Genomic DNA, 21,995 nt, shown 5'->3' with positions numbered 1-21,995 from the left:
TTGACTGAATTAATGTAACCATGATGTGATGGAATGAAGGAGTTATTGGGGTTTTGTCTTCTACAGGGAGAGGGAGAAGATATGGAGGATTAAGAAATATTAGAAATTTGTTCTCCCTTATGGGTCACACAGGCCATGTCAAAAACATCATTCAGAGGTTACTGTAATATTTACTGTTTGGGTGGAGAGTTTTATTTTACACGAATGAAAGGAAGTAGTATTTACTTTGTTCTTTCCTAGCTCCAAAGGGCATGGTCAGTCCCTTGTCTGGCTTGTTTAATTGCTTCTGTGTCAGCGTTCTGGGAAGAGGTTGGATAACTCTGCTCTGCCACTCAGTGTTCCATCGCATCTCATATATACGAAATGTAGTGCATTTAATAGTCTGTACTTCTCCTTTGGTTTATGATCTGGATCTGAAACCCACCAAAGCTTGAGAATGTCCAGACCTGGGTTTTTCTTTTGAGCCATCAGTAATCTCTATAAATTACTCAAATGTATTGTTCATATTATCAATTGTAGAGGAATTATCTTTACTATTTTTTTTCTAAATCTTCATTTCTTCAACCTATCAAAGAAAGTGATTGGTTTTAAAATAACTATGCTAAGAGGACTTATTCCCAATGTATAATTCCCTAAGAACCAAATGTCGTTATTTACTCAAAGAATAATACTGGGCTTCCATTAGTACACCTTGTTCTTCTATGTGGAATCCATTTCTTAACAGATCTGTAGTAACACAGTCATGCTCATTAGTGTAATAATGTGCTCTTTTTAACCAGAAATGTAAGCAGACAAAACCTTTCTTTGCTTAGTCATATTGGAATGTTGATATAATTGAATATCTGATTAACAGAATGTCTGCCCCGATAATGGTGCTGCAAAAGGCAGAGAAGGCAGTTAGAAATGTTAATATAGTTCTCTGTCTGATAATCTCTATGTACCCAATTTTTTCCTGGAATTCTATTTAAGTACATTAGGGTCAGTTCAATAGGTGACCTTTATACTTGAAATCTATTACAAAGAATCAGCTTATCTTTATTAAACATTAGTGGGTGTTATATATTTCGCCCTTTTGGTAGCCTGCACTAGAATAATTCACTTTCTGGAGGTTATGGATAATATAGCGGCTGCAGCCCAGAATGATTGTTTCCTCTTCCCAGTGAAATAGCAATTTGGGACTATTGCTAGCTCATTTGAAAGATTGCATCTTCACACCACATACATCTGTGCACAGAATTGTGGAGGGGAAAGCAATAGAATATAGTGAAAAGCTGGTAGATCCCATTTCAAAATTAGAAAATATTAGAAATAATATTAGAAAATATTATTCCTCAGCTTTTTGTCCTAATTTTTGAGGCTAGGTTATGATACTTTTATGCACATTAAATAGCACCTTATGCTGACCCTGATTCAGGAATTCATTTAGGTATGTGTTTAATTCCATACCTTTTCAGGGCAGCATTTAAGCATGTTCTTAGGGCCCTTTGACAGGTTTAAATGCTGTCCTGAATGTGAGTGCTTTCTCTAACTTGATTCCTAATGAGTGGTCCCATTGAAAAAAGTGGGTCAACTGGTAGAGTAAGGTGCTACTTACTATGAGTGAGGGTATCAGAATTTGGCCCTAAGAACTTATCTGGTTAAATTAAAAGAATGCAGAGTGTCTTCTGTATGTAGAACATGAATTACACAATAGAGTCCAGTCCTATTTCCCATAAACTGAAGCAGTTCTCTGGTCAGCTCTACTTTCCAAACGTACATAAGAGCATTGGGACACTTCTGATGCTCTTTCGGTACAGTAACTTCTCGCTTAACGTTGTAGTTATGTTCCTGAAAAATGCAACTTTAAGTGAAACGATGTTAAGCAAATCCAATTTCCCCATAAGAATTAATGTAAATGGGGGGGGGCTTAGTTTCCAGGGAAATTTTTTTCACCAGACAAAAAACTATATATTGTATAGATATACACACAGTATACATTTTAAACAAACAATTTAATACTGTTCACAGCTATGATGATTGTGAAGCTTGGTTGAGGTGGTGAAGTTAAAGGGTGGAAGAGGGAGGGATATTTCCCAGGGAATGCCTTGCTGCTAAATGATGAACTAGCACTCGGCTGAGCCCTCAAGGGTTAACACATTGCTGTTAATGTAGCCTCTCACACAAGGCTGCACGAACACGAGGGAGGGGAGACAGCATAGCAGACAGAGACATCTTGTGTGTGGGGAAGAGAGAGAGAGATGCACACTGCCTCTTTAAGTAAGCTGACCCACTCTTAAGGGCATTTTCTTTTTAAGTGGATCAGGAAGTTGAGACAGCAGCTGCTGCTCCAAGCTCTCTCTGTCTCTCTCCGTCAGTGTCCCCTCCCTGCTCTATATGGAGAAGGGATAAGCGGGGTGCAGGAGCAGGGGGAGGGGGACACCCTGACATTAGCCCCCCCTTCCCTCCTGCACAGCAAGCAGGAGTCTCTGGGAGAGGCTCCAAGGCAGAGAGCAGGAGCAGCACATGGCAGTGGAGGGGAGGGACAGCTGAACTGCCTTGATAGCCTGCTGGGCGGCTGCAGCACAGGGAACTTAGGGGAGCAGGGAGCTGATAGGGTGAGTTGATGGGGGGCTGCCGGCCCAGCCTGGTTCCAAGCCCCCACCAGCTAGCTGCAATGGGCTGCTCTTCCTGCAAGCAGTGGACAAAGCAGGCGGCTGCCAAACAACGTTAGAAGGGAGCATTGCACAATTTTAAACAAGCATGTTCCCTAATTGATCAGCAACGAAACGTTAACCGGGACGACTTTAAGTGAGGAGTTACTGTAGTAGAAAACACAGCCCGGATGGTACAAAGGTACATCAGCTCCTATATACAAGCTGGGGAGGATTTTGTCCTGTCACTAACTTGTACGTTGTGTTTTGTCATCCAAGACTATTTATTTCTGCAAAGATATGATGATGATGATCTCAGAATGGAAATTTGTCCATAGCATGAATGCACTTGCTACTGGAAATTGTATTCTATCTATAGCTGAGAAAACTAGATAGTGATTCTTACACAGGTACTGAAGTAATCTGATTCGGTGAGCAAGAAAGCCCATAGCAAACATTTGCTTATGACACAAAGTGGAAAAGCTTTTTGATAATCATGGTATCTTAACATAGAGTGGATTATTTTTCCTCCTGTTGTTTATCCATGCATCCTCTTCTCATGCCTTTTAAAGGCATAGCAAATTTATGAACTTTTGATTCCTCTGCAAAGTTGGAATTCAATATTTTACCCAGGACAATAAAAACATGTCTGTTATTTGAACTTGATGCCAGGTTGATCTAAAGTTACACAGTTGAAAAGGTACAGTTAAGTAACTGCATCCATCAGGCAGACGGAGGAAAAATATCCTCAAAAAAATTAGAACAAAACTCACCTACTAACACAAATATATATTTTAATTTCATCTGGCCATCTGAGTTTTTAAGATTTTGCTGCATTGTGGTGAATAAATGTCCAAATTTGATCTAAGAGAAGCCTATCTCTACAATGAAGAGAACAAAAGCTGAAAAGAGAAGTATCTTGACAAAAATTAAATTTCAGTGTGAGATTTAGATTTAGCACAGAGATATTGCCAAAGTCCTGCAAGTAAACTGAAGTGCTCTTATTTTTGCCAGGCTAATATGTTTTGTGTCAGAGTAAAATGGGGGGAGTGAAAATAAAGGAGTATGTTGGATTTCTTTGATCTGCATCTTACCACTTGATCTGAGACTGAGGGGGAGAGCTTTAGTTAAAATGTTTTATTCATTTTAATATCTGCAAGAGAAAAAGCTACAAAAATGCGCAATGAAAAGGAGGCAGATAGGGAAGGAGAAGGCAAGAAAAGGCAATAATAGTAACAGGCATTAGGAAGAGGGGCACAATCTAAAAGGAGAAGAGTGCAATGGTTGCATCTGCTAAACTGCCCTCCTTTCCCCGCTCAAAAAAATTGCAGGAGGGTGTGGAGTACTTTGTACAAGGGTAGACAGCTCAGAGAGAAATAACAGTTCACTCATATTCAGAAGACTAATATTAAAGCTGTTATTATGTATGGCAAAGACCTGGTGGTCAAATCTTTAATTGGTGTTTTGTTGATGTTTTTTTTTTTCCTTCTTAATTTAACAGGATAAAAAGCAATTGAGTTCTTGGAAAGCAAGTAATATTAAAGATACTACAGTAACACCATAGATGGCCTTTAAGTCCCTGTAAAGTGCAAGAGGGTGAGAAAATACTGGGAGGGGCGGACAAAAAAAGCAAAAAATAATGTGGATTCATTAAAAAATACTTGTCAACTTTAAAAGTGGTACTTGAACAGCAAAAGCTGCACCTCAGATAAAATTTACGCATTAAGCTTTGTCATGAAACCTAGCTAGGTTTCTGTGACCCTAACAGCATCCCAGTGCCAGAGTGCAAGGAGCTCCCTGGTATCTAGCAGTGAGTTTCAGCTGGCCAAACCAGTTCAGCGTACCCCAACTCACTAATGTCATAATTTGTATCTGATAGGTGTCATAAGGTATCAGTGGAAAATTAACAACACACTCATCATTAATATTCTTGTGTGCTGTATGTACAGTAAACCCAAAAAGGACTGCACAGTTGCACTGGAAATATGGGACAAAAATGTGTTCAAACCGGACAAGTCTGGCACATTAGGAAACAGGTTTTTCCCAGACAAAGGAAAGGCCGACATGTCCATCCAACTGCAATCAGTCAGTTGGTTATTCATTTGCATATTGGAGGTTGCAGGAACAAATCAGTTTGCATTGTAGCAATCACTAGTGGGGGAGCAACCAGTATGGAGCTTTATCCTCCATACCGCATGGCTCCTTCACTCACCATGAACTAATGAATTTTGTCTGGGGATACCCTTCAAAAGAATACATTTCAAAGGTTTACTGGACAATAAAAGAAAGGGACAAAGAACCCCTGGGTTAGTCTTCACCTTAGGAGACAAAGGAACCAAGTAATTTCATCTCTATGGTGGGTCCTGGCCAATAAAAGCTGGAAAAGAGACCGTGGCTGAGAGAAACCATCTTGAACAAACACTATATTTTTTAGAGTATGTCTTAGTCTTTTAGATGCATGTTTTCACTTTTATTTGTAACCATTTTACCTTTATCCCCTTTACTTGGGATCATTTAACCCAGAGGTCGGCAACCTTTCAGAAGTGGTGTGCCGAGTCTTCATTTATTTACTCTAATTTGCCAGTAATACATTTTAACGTTTTTAGACGGTCTCTTTCTATAAGTCTATAATATATAACTAAACTATTGTTGTATGTAAAGTAAATAAGGTTTTTAAAATGTTTAAGAAGCTTCATTTAAAATTAAATTAAAATGCAGAGCCCCCAGACCAGTGGCCAGGACCCGGGCAGTGTGAGTGCCACTGAAAATCAGCTCGCGTGCCGCCTTCGGCACGCATGCTATAGGTTGCCTACCCCTGATTTAACCTATGTCACTTTGTTAATAAGCTTGTTTTACTTTTACTATAAATCCATTAGTTGCTGTATTTGAAGGAAAGGGTGTATTTACCCCAGTTAAATTAATAAGCTATATGTTGGCTCTTTTCAAGAGCAGGATACTTAGTATCTTCTGTGAATGTGCAGTGGTAGTGGCTGGGCGTTGCAGAGAGACATTTTTTAGCAGCTTGGGGACTGGAGTTCACTGATTGCTACCTGCTAGGTGAGGTTTGGGCCCGGAGAGCCTTGAGGAGTTGGCTGGTAAGAAAGACAGACTGTTGCGGCAGGAGGTGACGCACAGTCTAATATCTAGCAAAGCTCACTCTTATTGAGGCAAAGAGGTAACGCAATCGTTCACGGTTCTGGGTGCCCCAGCAATGTGTTAATGTTTCAAAATGCAAAAATGATCCATTCCCATCAATGGAAGAAATCTGGGCGATAAAAAATAAGAGCATCTTGTCTTTATCAAAAAGAACCTGAAGTCTTAATTCCCATTCACGTGCTCTGAAAGCACATAATCCTCTGCAGTGACAGTTGTCTCCATAACTCAGTATTTTCTTGCTTACCTGAGTAGATACTCCCAGGGGAAATTTGAGTCATCTGGGCCTCTGACAAGGAATAGTCATGGGAACTTGAATTCTGCAGGATCCCTACATTTACAATTGTAAATCTTCAGGTAAATTTAGAGTTGCTTGAAAGTTTTCTGAAGAAAGTGCATGGAACTGCTTCATGCTGCATTTTCAGAGGAACATAATATTTTCATTGTGCATCACTGATTTTCTAAGTATGTTTTCCATTTGTTATGTATTTGTGTGTTCTGTTCAGTTATCCTAGGTTTCAAGTACAATTGTCTTCCTAATATCCTATCTTTGTTCTTGCCATATCCCACTACCATTGAAATTAATGTCAAAATGCCACTTTCTGTTGTTCGAGCAAAATCAGATGATACTTTTGTATGTTTTGAAGTGAGGGTTAAATATCCTCTTCTCAGCATCTTTGAAGATGCAAAGTAGGAACCTGTGGAAATGAATTCGGACAGGATCATGGTTCATGGGTATTTTCCCTGTGAGAGGATAATCCACAGAGCAACTGTGCACCTTTAATGCCCCCTTTTCATCTAGATACTTCCCTGAGATGTGACCATGCAGAGGTCAGAAGTAGAGGCTTCAGTGGGATCAAGGGGTAAATGCAGCTTACATTCAGTTCCCCTCCTGCTGAGAGATATGAGACCATTTGAGCAGGTAGTCTACTTATTCCATCCCCTCTTTAGTGACAGCTTGTGGAATCTGAATAGGTCTCAGCTTCAGATAATGACACTGTTGATAATGTGACACTCCAAATGTGCCGTTTCATTACACATGCAATGCCACATGCATAAAGAAATTATGTGACATTAAAGCAGCTATAGTTTTAAATGCCTTAGATTGCAAGAGGCTCTCAAAAATACTAACAATCTGCATTTTTAAATGTATAACCACCATAATTTAGCTATTGGTGTATCATGATGATGTCTTGTTGTTATTCTTTTGACTATCACGAATGGTTATGGCACATTAATTCTGGATTAGACTGGTAGTTACCATAGGCTGGGCTTACTTATTTAAAAATATTATTCTCCAGCATCCTCATGAAAAGCAACATCACATTTTTATGAGGATCCAGCAGGACAGGAGGCAAGTCATACATACTAAGTGCACTATGTAAACACTGTAATTTATCCATGCAAACATATTCATTATTGGACTCCTCTGAAGCTGAATTTCATTTTTGTTTTAAATATGCATTCTGAAAATTCAAGAATTTTATCCCACTTTCTTGGGACAAAATGCACAGAGGTACACACCTCTCTTTTTTGTATGTTTGATATTTCCTATTTGGCTCAGGATCATATAATTTACTTGCCAGTGTGGGGACTAGATTTGTTTAATGAAACTGTAAACTAAATCGCAGGGTAGATTTGTTTCCTACCTTTACAAAGAAAATCCCTCCTGGTATTTCCTCCTATTAAAGTTTTGTGCGCATTATTCAGTGAAATAACTGCAAACTATTACTAGCTGACAAAACATATTTTAGAGTGCTCTTCAAAATAGAAATACAGCTCACAATAGCCCATGGTTGTCATAATTTGTGCTTAGTAACAGGAGTCATATAAATCAATCTCTTACTTTACAGCACCTTCTGATTTTATACAATATATATGCAAGCCTAGATGGAGGCCAGAATATGGTTAATATAATTTACTGTAAAACTGGGGAGAGGTGAAGATAGCCACGATGACTATATAATTGGTGTGTGAAATCCTGAGATTAAAATGTATTGGTTAAAATGTGCACAAAGTAATTCAAAAAAAAATCCTAGAGCACTGCAGAAATTATAGTTTGAAACAGCTAAAAATTGCTTTTATTGGCATGTTAGAAAAGTGATTTACTGTAGTTTTTGTTAAGTTTATGATCAGACTATTAAATGTGGTGAAGACAGAGAAATCCTTTCAGTGGACTCCTAAGGGAGCCTTCAGTCATGTACAACAATGAGAACAGTATCCTTTTTTTTTTAATTTTTTTTTTTTTACCCCTTGGCTGCTAGGAAGCTTTTAAAACAAACCACTGAGTTTTCCTGCACGTTGACAATCAGGGTCAGCATTCAGTCTTGGTGACATGAGCTGTTGCTAGGAAGCTGAATTCACTTATGGGTTTACTGGGCTGGTTCCAGGGACAGGCAAGAAGGGCAGCCGCCCTGGTTGCCAATTTCCAAGGGGCACTGAACTGCTGTGCCACTGTTTTTGTTCCACTCTGATTAGCTGGAGATTTTTGCTCTGCTCTGATTGGCTGAACTTTTTCCCCCTCAGCTGTGAGTGTGCGCACGTGTGAGTGAGTGCATGTGCGCTGAAAATATTTTCTGCCCTGGTCAGTAAAATGGGTAGGGTCTGCTCCTGTGGGTTTATTACACTGAGGACTAAAGTAGAGCAATATGTTTCCTCCAGCCCTTTGCCATCGTGACTGTGAAAGAAAATCTTTCCTTGCTACACACTGATTAATATTTCAGAAGATCGGGTACTTTTACATAGTACGTTCAGTGATGCACAGAAGTGCCAATGGGATCTCCAAAGTGAAGGCATATCTACACCGCATGATAAATAGCAATTTTCATGAATATTCATAATCTTTATGATTTTATGGCCAATATTTAGCTTCCCAATAGGCATGGCAGTGAAACATTTGAAGTGATACCTTAAACATGTGCAAAGATTTTCTTCATGCTTGAATATTTCCTACGGCTCTATTGAGGGCAGACTGGCTCAAAAGGTGCTTGAGGTGCTGAAAGCATCTAGGTTTATCTGATAAATGTACTGTCGGGCCTACTTTTAGCCTGGTCTGAGAGACCAATGACCATTGCATAGTATATCTCATGAACTTGTGGGACTAGAGACTCACGCTATGAACCAATGAAATGCTCAGAATCCACACTTTCCACACTGCTGAATAGCAGTTTATTTTCTAAATTTCATGGCTCATTAAATACAAGAGCTTATTATATTATTCAGACTGTGCCCTTGCTTGTTCACTTTGCCCTGTGGTCATAGACCATCATCATGATTTCTGACTATCTGTTCCTGTGCTGAATAAAATCTGGGGATGGGTGGTAGGGCAGGGTTTTTTCCCCAAGGCACAGATGCAGTTAGGTGACTGCCGTTTGTGCCTTTTGAAAATCTCTGCCTTAGTGAACATGAGGAGTAAGGCCAACACCCAAGCTTTCAAAAGCCATGAGCTGGGCCCCAAAAATCATGGGAATTTTAAAATACAATACATTTCAGTTTCTCCTTATTTGGCCCCTGGGTTTTAGACTTGAGGATTCACATTCTCAAGCTTTTCTCTACTCTTGAGAAGGCTAGAAACTTTAAAAAGAGAGAACAAAAGATGAGATTGTGATGAAGTCTCATGACTCTAAAAGCCTGGGCTTTAACACCAAATATCTAGAGACTTACGAAAAACTCATGTGCATTGGCAACATTAAGCTAAGTAATTTGTAGTGAACAATTTACAAGAAGAACCTCATCTATTTTATTTTCCCTGCTTGAAAATTGTAGCTGTTACCTGGGAAGACGAATGGAGGCCACATGAGTCCAAAGATAACTGCTGCCTTTGTGTGTTTAGAAAACAAACAAGAAACTCACCATAGGCCATGTCTATGTACGGCCACTACAGCAGCACAATTATGGCACTGTGGCAGCACCACTGTTACACCATAGCGTAGATACTTCCTAACTCAACAGAAAGGGGTTTTCAGTCTAAGTAGTTAGTCCACCTCTCCAAGTGATGGTAGCCAGTTCAACGGAAGAATCCTTCTGTTGACTTTGCAGTGTCTACACCTGCGATTGGACTTAAGTCCAATGCCCAGGGTACAACATTTTCCACTGACCTAGCAACATTGCTCAGGGCTATCTCATTTTTAAGTGTAGACCAAGCCATAGCCCCACACCCTTATTTATGTCCAAGGTAAAAGCATATGGACCTCAAGAAAATTAATCTGAATTAACTAAAGGTGTGACTTTAAAGTGGATTAGTTTAAACCGCATTAAAGCCCCTGTGTGGGCACTCTCATTCAGAATTAAAGTGGCCTTAATTCAGTTTAGGTAAATTCACTTCCAGAGTAACATTTCAGTTTTCCACTGATACGGTAGCAAGTTACTGGCCTTTTTCCAGGCCCATTCTTCATTTCAAAGCTAATAGCTGTTTTAAGGTTTGTGATGAAAAGTAAACCTGGCCTTAGGGATGATCTCAAAGACGGTGAGTAGCTTTCTGCCAAATTCTTCATGGCAGCTCTGCAATTATCATGTTGCTTTATTTCTCAAAAGGGGAAAAACTCCTTTCTCAAGTCTTTTCTGTAAAAATGGCAAAAATCTGGAAAAAGTATTTCTATTGTAGAGGTATGATTTAACATGAACAAATATATGCATTGTAAATGTTTTCTTGGCAATTTACTTGTCATAAATGTCTACAGTACTGAAAAACTCCACTTGGAATTGGATGTGTTTATTTTGCTTGTACTTATGAATTTGTAAAGAGACACAATGACAATAAAAGTAGAAATATTATAATTTGCAAACCCCCAGATACTGAAATTGGTTTCAGCTCAAATGTAGCTTTCCAAGGTCTGAGTTTAATCCAGATGTCATTAAGTGCATATTGTTTTTTCATAATGATGTGAGCACCAAATGATTCTGAATGATATTATGCAGACATCTATAGTACATGATACCAAATACACAGGGTTCAACCCAGTCCTGGGCTATGGTGGCTTGTGCCATTATAACTCAGGATGCAGAGCCTTTGGTGCTGGAACCTCTGCCCAGAAGGGATGTTTGTGGCACAAGGCACCCTGCTACCCCAAAAAAGGTGGGTCTGGGCAGTGGGGACACAAGGCTCTGTGAGAGTCCTGACTGCAATTTAAAGGTACGCTTCCAAGTGAAAGTCCCAGAGAGGATGGCACTACATGCGTGACTTAAACTTCCTAAGGTAAATATCCCTTGATGTGCAGCAGCTGAAGGGACTGCAATGTTTATCTCCTTGCACCAGTAAGGGTGAATCAAGTGCAAAGTCTGTATAGTGACTCATTGCCAAAAAGGAAACAAAAAATCAATCTTTGGGGTTAAATCCATTTCCAAACTAAAGAGGCTTTAATTACTTGTATTTTTATTTAAATTGTTAAAAAAATTTCAGATAACTTTTGAGATATTAAAATCTTTTGTTTTTATTATTACTTGACTGAAATTATTACTGAAATAATAATATACAGTCTTAAAGTGTACTTCATAGCAACTGAGGTAACTAGCCCTTCTTGATCTAAATATGAGTCCATTGCTTATAACAAAGCAGTATTTCTGTTTCAAGTGGGGGTGGTGTGGGGGTGGCTGTATGTTTACAGTTGGCTGTACATGTTCCTAAATATGTCTCTATGTTGTTCATCATATATTTTAAATATTCTAGAACTGAAGATATTAAAAAATGTTAGCTATTTAAGATCTATCTTAAATATAAGGAAAAGAAAATATTTTAAACCTATGAGAAATATAGAAAAATAGATATTTCCAAATAGGCTTAACTTTGTGATACTTCTTAAAATAACTTGAATAATGTGACATCATTAATATAATACTCTTACCGTATTAGATATAATGCCTTTTCAATCTCCTCAGTCTAACAAAACACTCAATAGTTGGTTTTATTCTGTCCTCAAATACACACGCAGGAACTGGTGCACATCTTGGAATAACTCCATACAGTGTATGTGCACACTCAAACATATATATTGTAATAGCAGCAACTAGAATCTGTAGATATATTCACCCCAGCTATGTGACAGTGCTATAACCTCTTGTAACTTAAACTTTCCATGGACATAAAGATCTGTGTCTATACAGCATTCCTGTGTTCTCTTTATAGTACCTATTATATATAGTCTTATTCTGATATCATTTACATCAATGTATATTTGGAGTAACAATAATGAAGTCAATGGAGTTTACACCAGAGTAAAAATGATGTGAGATCAGAATTAGGCCTTTTATTGTAAGATCGGTGGTATTGGCCACCATTATATTTGACACTGAAGTCTATAGGGCTAATATCATTATGGTGGCAAGGAAGTCAACTAAAAGTCTGATCCAGTACTCATTGAAGGAAATTAACTCCTGTTAACTTAGGTAGGCATTGGTTCAGGCCCTAAGGATCCACTTCTACTCCCATTGAAACAAAAGCCAAAACTTCCATTAACTGAAATGGCACAGGATGAGTCCTTAAGTAATTACACTTCTTGACTGCTGATCCTGCAGCTCAGCTGCTTTCGCTCTAAATTCCAGAGTTCTATTGTAAGGGCACCAGAATATCCAAAGTTAAAATACTTGCTACATTGGGTAACACCAGAGACACATTTTGACCTCTATACATTAAGCAGCAGTGAAGCGAATGAATTTAGAACTAGCAATGAGCTTGGTATATATTCATATTGGCTGAGACAGCCTTGAATCTAACAATACATAGATCTAATAAACCATATAAGTACCCTTTCCATGAAGACTCTTTCCAATAAAAAAAGAGAAGCACTATGCCATTTGACAAACTCATGCCTAAATGTCACAAAGAAGGCCCAAATTAAATCATATCTCCAGAAATCATTGTTCCCTTGAGATCAATACTAAAATATAGCATTTCTAGAGATAAATTTCACCCCACCTCACAAGTACATCAGATATTGCAGGAAGGATTATGAAAAAGTGGTAGCTGTAGGCTGGTTTCAAAAATTTCAGTGCTTGTAAAGGAATCCCAGTGCTGTTAGCATATTTTTTATTTTCTTTGACAGCAAGTAAATGTTGTGTGGCAGACCAAATCTGGAAATAAAACTTTATGATGTGCTGTAGCTGTAGTGGTTTATATATCTATAAACTGCTGGCAGACCATCAAAAGATGCGCATTTTCAATATTTTTGAATGTGACTTGAAAGCAGCTTGACTTCTGTAATCATAAACACAGACAAGTGTACTGTGCATTCTTGCACCAAATGATGTTTCTCTTCATATTAGAGTGGTGGTGGTTTTTGAGTAGTCCAGTGAGATCAAAAAGAACTGTGAGGTGAAGAAAAGTGTTTTTTTCTTGCCTAAATATTGCAAACTACTTGGTTTCACATAAAAGGAAACACTACCAGGCATATTACTATAACCCCTCCTGTTCACTATCCCATTAAGATGCTGTTCAACACAGGAATAAGTGCAGTAGTCTTTTATCTTCATGGCTTTCCTTGTAACCTGGAGCCAAATTCTCCTCTCACTTATGCTAGTTTAACCCCAAATGACTATAATGGGGTTGCACCAAAGTATGTTAAAGATTTGGTAGCTAATTGGAGGCATGTGTGTCTCTTCCTCTCTATGCAAATGGGAAGAACACTTACCAGACCCAGGCAGATAGCTTCAAGAATGATTTTTTTCCCTCCCCATTCCAGTATGTCCATGGAGAAATACAGAAAACGGAGCCAGGCTTAAATTGTGAGCAAACGGCATCACTTGCCCCATAGCCTCAGCCGTACAGAATGCAACGCCATCCACGGCCTCAGAAACAACTCTGACATTATAATCAAAAGGGCTGACAAAGGAGGTGCTGTAGTCATAATGAACAGATCGGATTATGAACAGGAGGCTGCCAGGCAACTCTCCAACACCACATTCTACAGGCCACTATCCTCCGATCCCACAGAGGAGTACCAAAAGAAACTACACCATCTGCTCAAGAAACTCCCTGCTATAGCACAGGAACAAATCTACACGGACACACCCCTAGAGCCCCGGGGTATTCTATCTGCTACCCAAGATCCATAATCTGGAAACCCTGGACGCCCCATCATCTCAGGCATCAGCACTCTTACAGCAGGATTATCTGGCTATTTGGACTCTCTCCTCAGACCCTATGCTACCAGCACTCCTAGCTATCTTCAAGACACCACCGACTTCCTGAGGAAACTACAATGCATTGGTTATCTTTCTGAAAACACCATCCTGGCCACTGTGGATGTAGAAGCTCTTTACACCAGTATTCCACACAAGGATGGACTACAAGCTGTCAGGAACAGCATCCCTGATGAGGCCATGGCACACCTGGTGGCTGAACTTTGTGACTTGGTCCTCACCCACAACCATTTCAGCTTTGGGGACAACTTATACCTTCAAGCCAGTGGCACTGCTATGGGTACCCGCATGGCCCCCAGTATACCAACATTTTTATGGCTGACTTAAAACAACGCTTTCTCAGCTCTCGTCCGCTAGCACCCCTACTCTACTTGCGTTACATTGATGACATCTTCATCATATATACCCAAGGGAAGGAGGCCCTTGAAGAATTCCACCTGGATTTCAACAATTTCCACCCCACCATCAACTTCAGCCTGGACCAGTCCACACAAGAGATCCTCTTCCTGGACACTACAGTGCAAATAAGTGATGGTCACATAAACACCACCCTATACCGGAAACCTACTGACCACTATACTTACCTACATGCCTCCAGCTTCCATCCAGGACACATCACACAATCCATTGTTTACAGCCAAGCTGTAAGATACAACCAAATTTGCTCCAATCCTTCAGACAGAGACAAACACCTACAAGATCTTTATCAAGTATTCTTAAAACTATAATCCCCACCTGGGGAAGTGAGGTTGACAGAGCGAGACGGGTACCCAGAAGTCACCTACTACAGGACAGAACCAACAAGGAAAATAACAGAACACCACTGGCCATCACGTACAGTCCCCAGCTAAAACCTCTCCATCACATCATCAACGATCTACAACCTATCCTGGAAAATGATCCCTCACTGTCACAGACCTTGGGAGGCAGGCCAGTCCTTGCTTACAGACAGTCCCCCAACCTGAAGCAAATACTCACCAGTAACTACACACTACACCACAGAAACACTAACCCAGGAACCAATCCCTGTAACAAACCCCGTTGCCTACTCTGTCCCCATATCTACTCTAGTGACACCATCAGAGGACCCAACCACATGAACCACACCATCAGGGGCTCATTCACCTGCACATCTACTAATGTGATATATGCCATCATGTGCCAGCCATGCCCCTCTGCCATGTACATTGTCCAAACCGGACAGTCTCTACGCAAAAGAATAAATGGACACAAATCAGACATCAGGAATGGTAACATACAAAAGGCAAACTCCCTGGACATTCTATAACGGATTTAAAAGTAGCCAGACTTCAACAAAAAAACTTCAAAAACCGACTTCAAAGAGAAACTGCAGAGCTACAATTCATTTGCAAATTTAACACCATTAATTTGGGCTTGAATAGGGACTGGGAGTGGCTGGCTCACTACAAAAGCAATTTTCCCTCTCTTGGTATTGACACCTCCTCATCAATTATTGGGAGTAGACCACATCCACCCTGATAGAATTGGCCCTGTCAACACTGGTTCTCCACTTGTAAGGTAACTCCCTTCTCTTAATGGCCAGTATATTTATGCCTGCATCTGTAATTTTCACTCCATGCATCTGAAGAAGTGGATTTTTTACTCATGAATGCTTATACCCAAATAAATCTGTTAATCTTTAAGGTGCCACCGGACTCCTCGTTGTTTTTGTGGATACAGACTAACACGGCTACCCCCTGATACTTAAGAGCTATGGTCTGTGCCTCCTACAACATCCTCTCTTTTTCCCTTATGCTCTGGCCTAATGGAACTTACACGCTTGAATTTTGGGGGGCCTGACATTGTTCTCTCACTGCTGAAAATCATGAGTAATTCCACTGATGCTATTGACCTTTCACTGGTGTAAAACCAGCACAAATGGAATCATCATCAGCCCCTTTGTTAGGCAAGGCAACCTTTACTTCGTGAAAAGAACAAAGAAATGTTCCCAGCATGTCTCCGTCTGTGGGGCTCCCTCAAACACAGCACTTGCTAAAGCACACTACCCTTTGGAATATACAAGGAAGGACTCATGGATCGTCTACATTTTAAAAATTCTCTTTTTCCAAACATCACATTAAAAAAATCTCTCTCAGTGTAAGCAATGAAAAAATCTATTGTATGCTTTTGCATAAGACAGCATGACATCTCCAAGTCTCTGTTTTTAAAAGGTGTAAGTTAACTCAGATATCTAATTGGCTGAACATCCATATGTATGTGTGTTTCGTAAAACGTAACGTATAGTTAAATCATTCAAGTATTATCAAGGGTCAAGATAAACATATACGGTCAAGCAAATTCAACAGTATGGCTGCACTGAGATCTTTTACATAGCCTAGAGCAGAGGTTCTCAAACTGTGGTTCGTGGACTACCAGTGGTCCGCGAACTCCATTCAGGTGGTCTGCGGATAGTTCCCTCTAAGGTGTGCGCCTGGGTGGCTGCACATGAGAGAACGAAGGGCCACCCACCTAATTAGTAGAGCCACGCAGGCGTGGCTCCACTAATTAGGTGCCTGAACCCTGGAGAAGACGCTCGTGTAAGGTGAGGTGGTGGCCTTGGGAGGAATAGAGGGTAAGTGGGAGGGGGCAATGGGGTGAGAAGAGGGGGTGGGGTGAATTTGGGATGTGCAGGGCTGTGGTGGCCAGAGAAAGAGGTGATTTTCCCCAGCTCCAGGGCTGCGGCTGCCAGGGAGAGATGGCCCTCCTTCCCAGCCTCAGCTCTGTGGTGGGGGAGAGACCCCCCTCCTTCCCAGCCCCAGCTCAGGGGCTGCCATAGCGGGGGAGAGAGGGCGCATCCATCGCATTAGAAAGGTAAGACTACTGATATTAAAATATGAGTTGTGTGCTTTTATTTGTAGAACAAAAAAAGTTTATTAGGTTTTTTTATATAGCGCTGTAAACGAGCAGGACTCACCCTTGCGGCACCTCCTGCTGGTTGTCTCTGGGAATTAACTCTTTTCCAGCCTCGGAGCACCCTCTGCAGGCCGGTGTCCCCTGCTGCTTGGCCCCCGTGCCCCTCCCAGACCCGGTGCCCTGTTATCTGGGGTGCTGCCCCTTGGCAGTAACCCCTTTCTCTCAGGGTCTCCCCTCCCCGGGGAGCCCCCACCCACTATCCCCACCTTGCCTCAGTATAAGGCTACTGCCAGTCATCGTCTAGCCCCCGCGCCCTGGGGCAGACTACAGTATCAGCCTACTCATCACCGGCAAGGTTGGGTTTGGACCTGCTGCCTTTGCCTACCTCTGGGCTGCCCTCTGCAACCCCCAGTAACCATTGGCTTTCTGCTAGGCCACAGTCTGGGGCTTTCCAGGCTGGAGCCTCCCCAGCTCCTCTGCCTTTCCCCAGCCCTGCTCCACTCAGGTACTCTGCTCAGGTCCCTGCAGCCAGGTCCGTCTCCCTCTACAGCTAGAGAGAGACTGCTGAGCTCCTGGCTCCCAGCTTCTTATATAGAGCCAGCTGAGGCCTGATTGGGCCGTGGCCCAGCTGCGGCTGCTTCCCCAATCAGCCTATTAGCTGCTTTCCCTCCCACAGCCCTCTCCCAGGGCTGTTTTAAGCCCTTCAGGGCAGGAGCGGGGTAACCACCCAGCTACAAGCGCTTTTATCCAAAGCGCTTTACAATAGTTAGCTAATGGTACAAACAACATTTGGAAAGATCATTAAGTGGTCCGCCGAGACCCTCAGCAATTTTCGAGTGTTCCGCAAAAAAAAAAAAAAATTGAGAACCACTGGCCTAGAGATTGCATAGTATCGTACATAATTGCCCTGAACTGAAACTTCCTGAAAAAGGATTGTAAGTGTTGTAAATGACTTGGCAACTATAGACGTGTTAAATGACATAGCATCAATGTTAACTCAGAGCTTCCTTGTTCTAGCTGTTATTCTTTGGCCTGTGCTGCATTATTTTAATATGTTTGTTTCTTACTTTTTGTAACAATAGTATGAAATATTGAGATAGAGTGAAATGCAAATAAAAAAATCTAAATTACTCATTGCAACATTGCAAATTTGGATACATATTATATAAAGTACATCTAAGTACAGAAAATAATCGTTCCCAGAGAGAAATCCACAAGGTAGACCTGAACAGAGTAAATCAAATTAATACCCTCACATGCACACACCTACTCTGTAAAATACATGGACATTTTCTCCTATGTAAATGCTTTGATTGTAAACCAATTAGACACCTAAATATAGATTAGGATTATTTAATTTTATACACTCATATTTGTAGATTTTAGCCACTGTTTTTTCTTCAATGATGCCATGAATTCTTCTTTTAAAAACAATGATTATTTATTTCGTAATCTCATCTAATGCTTAAAAATTTTAAAGGAACAAAGTGACTCTTTGTAAGCAAATGTCTTTTGTCTAAACATTCCCAACTCTAATATATATTTCCCAGTAGTCAGAGAGAACAGTGTAATAAATAATCGATATAGACAAAGGACACCATAGTTACTATCTATACCCCATACACCTTGCATGAGGGATTGAATCAAGGCCCTTTTGTCTACAATTGTGTACTCCCTGAAACAAATGAGGTACACAGGAGTTCAAATACAACAGCTGGACACCAATATGTGACAGTGGTAGAATAAGCTCCAAGATTATCACTGGAGACCAGAAAATGGGTCCTTTTACTGCAAAAACACAGGCCCTTACCACTTGAGCTAAAGGAAAATCTCTATGTGATGTACATTAGAATTAAGGTTGAATTAGCTTCTTGGTGCGTCACCTGTATGAAGGCAATGTAGGTCTATGTTCTTGAGCAGGTCTGGCCTTACATCCAGGTGCTCAGAATCTATGCTATAAGAACATACGCAGGTACAGTAAGGTGCCACTGTATATGTATACACACTAACCAGAATATGCAAACATATCCTATTCCCATTTCATAAAACTGTATCTATGGATTTTCTACCTTTCTTGTCTCCCATTACCACTGGGAGCTGTCCTACATATCCAGTGCTTAATTTGTGCAAGAGCTTGCCAGGGCTGAGCCCTGTCACCTCTAGCGCTTGACAGGTCATAGCCCCAGAACCTCTGGGCTTGCTGCATCAGTTATGAATGTAAAAAAAATTGCTTCAGGCCCTGCACCTAATTGCTTGAGCCCCAGCACCTCTTTCATTACAAATGAAGCACTGCACATATCCCTGGAATAATTGCCCTAATCTTCTCTTTAAAGATGCAATAAAGTTGGAAGGCTTGTTCACCTGTCCACTCCAATTAATGATTTTATAAGGCCCTTCTCTCTTCCATGGGCAGTACTGGAGTCCTGATATCTGATAGGTCAATATAAAAAGAAAGTGGTGCATATTTTAAGAGAAGGAACCTCCTTCTCCCTCCAGCAAGCAGTAAAACTTGAAAGAACACCATAATATTTTAAATTCTAAGCATTAGTGCTATCAGAAGGCAGAAAAGCTGTAGATTAACTATGTGGATTGATAATTCATTCACTCAAATTTAGTGAACAGGAGGACCATAAATTCCCTCTTTCCATTATGCCCTATGAATTTCATGTAGAACCATTTCAAAGTGTTTCTACTTGACTCCTCATGTGAGTTAAAATTCAGCATTACATTTTCTCTGATCATACACAGTAAGCCAGCAGCAATTCCACACTCAGACAACAGAATATGCTGAGAGATAAAACTAGAACCTGGAGAGCATGGCCAGAGCCAGTTGGACTTGACCTTTCCCCCTTTCTTTTTAGTGGCTTTGTTCCGAGTTCCACACTGTGTCTGAAATAACATAGGGACTGGCTGGACTTCAGCCTGATTAATATATAGGCCAAAGAAACCCCTGGTGTGGGAATGTTCCTGAGACCTGACAATTTGTGTCAGAGGTTGTCAGCAGATAACATTATTACTAGTCTTTAAGGAGGGGGATAAGCAGCAAGAGAAGCAGCCAGTAACAGAGAGAGGACTACAGTCAGGAAATGCCTGTCAGGATTTAAACTAGACAATAAATAGAGATGTCACTTGAAAAGGCCCCCAGTAGAATGGCTTGAATCCAATATGTGCCATGGGTAAGGGGAGAAGGCTGAGGGAAAGGGAGCGGTTATTTCCTGAAGCCATCTCACTGAAACAAATACAATATATTTTAGAACAAAAATTCTCAATACCCCCTGAAGCATTTGTACTAAACAGTTTTCTTAACAGCTACACTATAATTATGATAATATCATTTGAGAAAATAAACAGTAGGCACCTTAGAAAAAACCTCTGGTTACTTAGTTTTTTATTTAGTTTTATGAAATGTCGCAATCTTTTTAATAGAAACTGATCTTTATGATTTACAAAAATCTTCTAAAGTGAACTTTCTGTAGGTTTCTCATTTTAAACTGAAACTGACTCCGTGCACTATAATTGTGATTTCCCTTTGGATGCATAGCATTTTCTTAGTCAGGAATGCTACGTGTATCCCTTTGCTCAAACCCAATTCAAAAATCTACTGTGAAAAATCTCTTTGCAGTTGAAAGCATTAGCATTCCACAAGTTAAGTCAGAGTACACCTGTACACTGACCTCTATTTTGAATCAATTTTATAGCCTTAAATGTTTAAAGCTTGAAATAAATGATTGAATATGCCTTGTAAGGAAAAGGTATGATGAACAAAAAGATGACAGATACTTTTTTTCTCATTGAGATCTCAAACAGATTTATCCTGGTAAGAAACATTACTAGGGTGGTGATGAGGTAATAATCTGTATTTTAATTTTCAATTATCAGAGCGGTTTGCTAATCCGGTGCTTTTTCATATATTTAAAATCTCTTCTAGCATACTTCTGTTTTCTGAACTCTCCTTTTCTCATTGCTTCAATAACAGTCATATGCCCATTTTTTCATTGCTCAAATGTCTGTTTCTCTTCCTCAGTGGTCCACTGAATTCCTCTTAACCTTTTTCATTTTTATATGTGTCAAGCCTGTATAAAATCTACTTCTTGGACCTGGTAAATGAAAGTGATGATAGCTGAAAGCCTTGATATTTAGGATGAATACAAGTTCATAGGACCTCTTCCCATAAACTGCAAGCAATGGGTGAATTGATCTCACAGCTTTAAAAGTACAGGAGTAGAATCTCTCCCAAGAGTGTATTTTTTTTTTTATCCTTATGCTGTGGTCTCAATTAAAACATTATCCATACCTGTAGGTTTCAGTCAGAAAGTATAGTTGCAGAAAATAAAATATTCATTGCACTAGTGGAAAAAGGAAAGCAGATGCAATAAAGCTCAGTGAATACTTGGAAAAAAGTATTAACCAACACTTGTTTGACTAAAAACTGCAAATGCACTTCAACAGAATTTGCAACCCCTTTTATGTGCTTTCTGTGAACATTCTTATGTGCAAACTTATGTGTGCTGAAAGAGAAAATGGCCTGATTCCCATTTATGCTAAGGCCCCTTTACATCACTTAAGCATTGTAAAAAGCGCCATAAAGTGGGACTTAATGATATGGACTCCCACTTTAAGGCATTTTTACACTTCCAGAATGGTGTTAGGAGGCCTGAGTGTAAATAAGAATCTGGCTCAATGTTACAAAACCTTGTGCAAATGTGTATTTTCACAGCACCAGCAAAGTGGAATTGTTCTGGGTGTCTGACCAAGAGCCTCCAGCTCAGGCTGAGAAGGGAATCTTAAACAAAATACCCACCACAGTACACTAATGAACAGATTGCATAAAGCATGATAGTATTTAATCAACTAATAAAGGCCCAGATTCTTGACTTTTAAAAATGGCTGCTTTGAGCTGGTAAGTTCTGGGTAGAAACCAATGTAACCAACTGTAGGATGATCACTCCAATGTACAGGCGATCGTCTGGTGTTTAGAGCTAGTTTAGTGGGTCCTGTGTTACCCTACCCAGTGGAACACTTGGTATGGTCAGAGTAAAGGGGCCATAATGAGGCCCATTGAAGCAGATTGTTGGGGCCTGGCCCAACATCAGGGAAGCACAAAGGCCTCATTTACACATCCTGTGCTGAGTTGCTGTGTGCATTCTTAATCCACAGTTGAGGATCTGGGCCAGTAACTTCACAGCAAACTTTGAGTTTTGGTCA

The sequence above is a fragment of the Emys orbicularis genome, chromosome 8, assembly GCF_028017835.1.
Source record: "Emys orbicularis isolate rEmyOrb1 chromosome 8, rEmyOrb1.hap1, whole genome shotgun sequence".
Lineage (NCBI taxonomy): Eukaryota > Metazoa > Chordata > Testudines > Emydidae > Emys > Emys orbicularis.
The sequence above is the reverse complement of the archived record's forward strand: the minus strand, read 5'-3'. Positions refer to the sequence as shown.